The sequence below is a fragment of the Aricia agestis genome, chromosome 10 (genome assembly GCF_905147365.1).
Source record: "Aricia agestis chromosome 10, ilAriAges1.1, whole genome shotgun sequence".
In the NCBI taxonomy this organism is placed as follows: Eukaryota; Metazoa; Arthropoda; class Insecta; order Lepidoptera; family Lycaenidae; genus Aricia; species Aricia agestis.
The window spans coordinates 6,350,151-6,354,539 of record NC_056415.1 but is presented as its reverse complement, the minus strand read 5'-3'; positions in this window follow the sequence as shown (position 1 = coordinate 6,354,539).

The window sequence follows — 4,389 nt, the reverse complement described above, 5'->3', positions numbered from 1 at the left end:
AACAGTCTCATTGTTAGCTATTTTCGCTCCACACGTACGCTCGATAGACGTCGTAAAATTTTATGCACGTCCTCCCAGCCGAAATCACTGGCTTATATACTTAGAACCAATATAATATAGAATGATTTTAAGATAACATTCAAGGAAAGATCAATTGAAATATGAGCTCTTCGAAAATTCATAATATCATCATTATTATCATGATCGTTACTAACGCGTAACTTAGACTTTTGGGACTTTTAGACCTACAAGTTACAACTCCAGTTCAGGGTATGGCTAATTATATTAATTGAAAAAAAAAAAAAATATTGTTGATTATGTATTTCCTTTCGCTAATATAATTCATAAAAAGAGATAAATTACTTCATAGTAATGTGTACTGTTAATTATAATATTTATATATTAATACGTGACAGACAAACTTTGTAACCCTTTTTACGAAAAATGGGGAAATGTAGGTGCATGACATTTCGCACAGTTATAGTTTATATGGCGAAGGAGTACATCGAGCTAATATTATTTTAAAATTATGCTTTTATCATATATATTTTTAACAAATAAAACGTTACACACACTACGACACTACTACTAGGAAAAATGACAGATTTTTGAGTGACAAGTCTATACACACGAATTATGCTCTCTTTTATTTATGGTTGAAGTCTGCTGACAACAAGTTGCCAAATTGAAAATGGATTATTGTTTTTTCTTTTATTTAATTTTAGATACTATTAGACAATGCTTAAACGGCCAGTCTGAGAGCAGCTGAGTCCCAGAGACAAGAATTGAAAAAAACTATGATGAAGTCAATATTTTTTACAAAATATAGGTAGTAGTCCTGATGTCGTTGCAAGTAAGGTCGAATTTCGACCATTGGGCGATCTTTAGTATTTATTAAAAAGTCATATAATTATATGTTTTATTAATAATAATTAATAATACGAAAAGTGAAAGATACATTTTAATGGTGACATTTAGGCTTAATCAAGTTAACTTTGACCATCGCAAGTGACCTTTGGAATAAAAGGCCTCTCGTTTTATGCTAGGGACCACATTAAAAATGGCTTGTTTAAAATTGTTTTAGACAATTATCCACTATTTTATAAAATGATAGAGGCGGTTACGTAAACACTGTCTGTAAATTCTTCACTCTGATCCCCGGCTGAGCCCCCGCGACGTATGAAAATGGAGTTTTCTGTTTGGGTGTGATTCAGCTGCATCGCTCACACCGCATCATAAATCACACCGTCCAATTAATGGAATATCTGGAATCCGGACGCTTCGCCGGGAACCGGATAAATTACCTCCATCTACTATGAAATTAATCGTTATACTAATATTGGGATTTTTTTGGGTAGATTTAGAAGGCTTAGACAATTTCTTGCGCGAGTCACGAGCGTATATGTAGCTTTGATGTAGGTGGTCCCTAACGTAAAAAAGCGGCCAAGTGCGAGCTGGACTCGCCCATGAAGGGTACTCTGCCTACGGACACGCTCCACAGTATAATAATAATTATTATATTGTAAATAGAAAAAAAAATACATGTACCTCGCCGATGAAAATCGTCGACTGGACAAGTAAGATGGATAGTAATGGGGGGGTCCGGACCCCCAGGACCCCCCCCCCCCCCCCCCTTATATACACCCATGGCGCGAGTTAAGTACACTTTAAAACGGACTTTAAAAGTTAAGACGCGTTAGCTTAGAAAGTAAAATATCAACCAGACCTTAATATTTACATTTTCCCCAAAATGTTAAAACATAGAGTCCGCAACGACTGCAGACGTGGCTAAAGTACGTATTTAATTCAATCACGCTGTTAAGCGATTTTCAATTCAGGTCATCCTTGTCGATAGTACGACCAACACAGTTTGTGTTTCGGTCTTCGTGCTTCCGTCACAATGTCGCGACTTAGCTCAACTCTTTTTAGTTATTAGTTTTATTATAAAGTGAAACTAGAAACCGATGTTGTAAATATATGGCCAAATTCTATTAATAATAAACTGTATTTTTTACGGTGCATCGGGTACGAGCGTCCAGAGTGCGTTAACAAAATACATAATACATTAACGTAAGGTATTTGACATACAATTAAGGCTTTACGAGCCATACTACATTATGATAAATCGCATACACTTGTCCCATACAAATGTCCAATTTCGCACATTATCGAACGCATTGTGTAAATACCCAGCAATAAGAAAATCGCAAAGCATTACATCCGCAATGTTTCATGTTTACATTATTCCCTAATGAAAAAAGTTTCGACAAGGTTAACAAGCTTTGTCAAAAGTTTTTTCATTAATATAATGCACCGTGCAAATCCGACAAGACAATAATTCACACTCATTAAATTTACGAGTCTCAAACGTAGAAATCCAGATTTTATTATGCCAAGTTGAAAAGTGTGGAACTAAGTCAGTTTCGGTTAAATTCATCAAAACTTTTGATTGTATTACGAACGCTCCGTCTCGACTCGAGCGGTTGTTAATCTTTCCAGTTTGTTTTTGCTTTATACCTCATTTCGCCGTAGATTAGGAAATGGAAACATGATCATGTTGTATAGGATTTAGGAACGGTGTATCAGCCTAATAAGTGATAAGTAGCCTATCCGGGAAATATGTCGCTGCTTATTGTATCAGGATTCAGGATCGTCGGTTATGTGAAACAAGAATCTTATGATAATATGAGCTAAATTTTGTCCTAATTTCACTTTAGATACCTTTTAAAAATGTACATCATTTAACATGCCATGTCACTAAGTGACATTGGCGCTTACAATGCATTGTGTCAAATCCCATTTATTTTTCATGTTTAACTTTACTGTCAGAAAGTAAAGAGTGCAATTTATATATTATGTACCCTGGCCAGAGGGCCAGGGTTTAGACAGAGGTCTAAAAGGCTGTATACACGATCGGTTCCAACCACCAACAAAGGTCACCTTGGTTGGGTCAACAAAGTTGAATTTCTATCTACACGTAAATCAACTCGTCTGTCTTGGCTAGGCTGTGGAAAAGTGAACAATGGGACCACTATGTAAACCTCAAAAGACCGCAATAGCGCTGGCTTGTATAGCTACATGTGATGAAAAAAAACGTAAAAAAGACGGTTGTAGATGAAACGGTGTTTAAAAGAAAGAAAAACGTAGAGCCACTTAATCATTTCAAAAATACTGGACTCTGATGATTTTCTCAATTATTTTAGAATGGATGAAATTTCTTTCAACGAAATATTAGAAATGGTGCGACCCTTAATTACAAAACAAGACGTTCATTAATCACTGTTGATGCGAAAAGCTGAATCTGTGGAAGAACGTTTAATAGCAACGTTAAGATTTTTGGCTACTGGCGCTACACACCACATGCAACGCATCCGACGATCAATGTGCGACTGAGCGCCAACAAGCGTCTACACGGTTGCGTTTCAACTCAATGTTTTCTATTTGACATTGGTCGTGAGGGATGCGCTCACTACCAAGGCTATTGAAGGTTATTTGGTTGGTCAACCAAAAACAAGCGTCTACACGGTTTTTTTGTTCCAACCCTACCAAGGTGACCTCTGTTGGTGGTTGGAACCGATCGTGTATACGGCCTTTAAGCCAAGCACATGATACGTCTTTTTATAGTCTGTCAAAAAAGTGAAGAAACTAAAAAGTGGCAACATCGTAGTGTCATCCCTTTTTTAGATTGATTTTGCCACTACGATGTTGCCACTTTTTAATTTCTTAACTTTTTTGACAGACTATACTTAAATTTTTTAAACATTAATAGCTGTAACGTGATCATGGAATCGCAATATTTTAAACTATATTTTTTTAATTCGAAGCAGCCCTGATTTAAACAAAGATCATAAATCATTCGATCTTATCGATAATAGGCATCGAGATCGCAGATTTCCCCCTTCTATATTTTTCTCAACTCAAAAAACGATTTTCTACAGGACGTTATCTCCTCGTTTATGTAAAAGCTTGCTCGACAGTTCATTCTCTACATTCGTCACTTCGAGTAGAAAATCATGGCACTTTCATTTGCCAATGAATATAATAAACTACTTTATAGAATTTTTTTAACTATGACTAGTTTTTAACAAATAAAAACCCCCGTTGTAAAACATGTATATTGTGTTACACAATGTCTGATACGTTCAAAAATTGTTTGACGGATACGGACAAAACATTGCTTAACTTTATAGCTTAGCAATGTTTTTAAAATCTATATAATTTATTTTAAGTAAGTTAATTTAAGTCTGTATAAATTGTATAATATTATACAGTGTGACTCTTTTTCTTGGTAACATTTGGAAAGTATGCGCATTTCGTTTTCGACATAAATATTAAACCGGGTTTATACTTTACATAAAAGCGAGATTACACAACGAAGTCACATGGAGG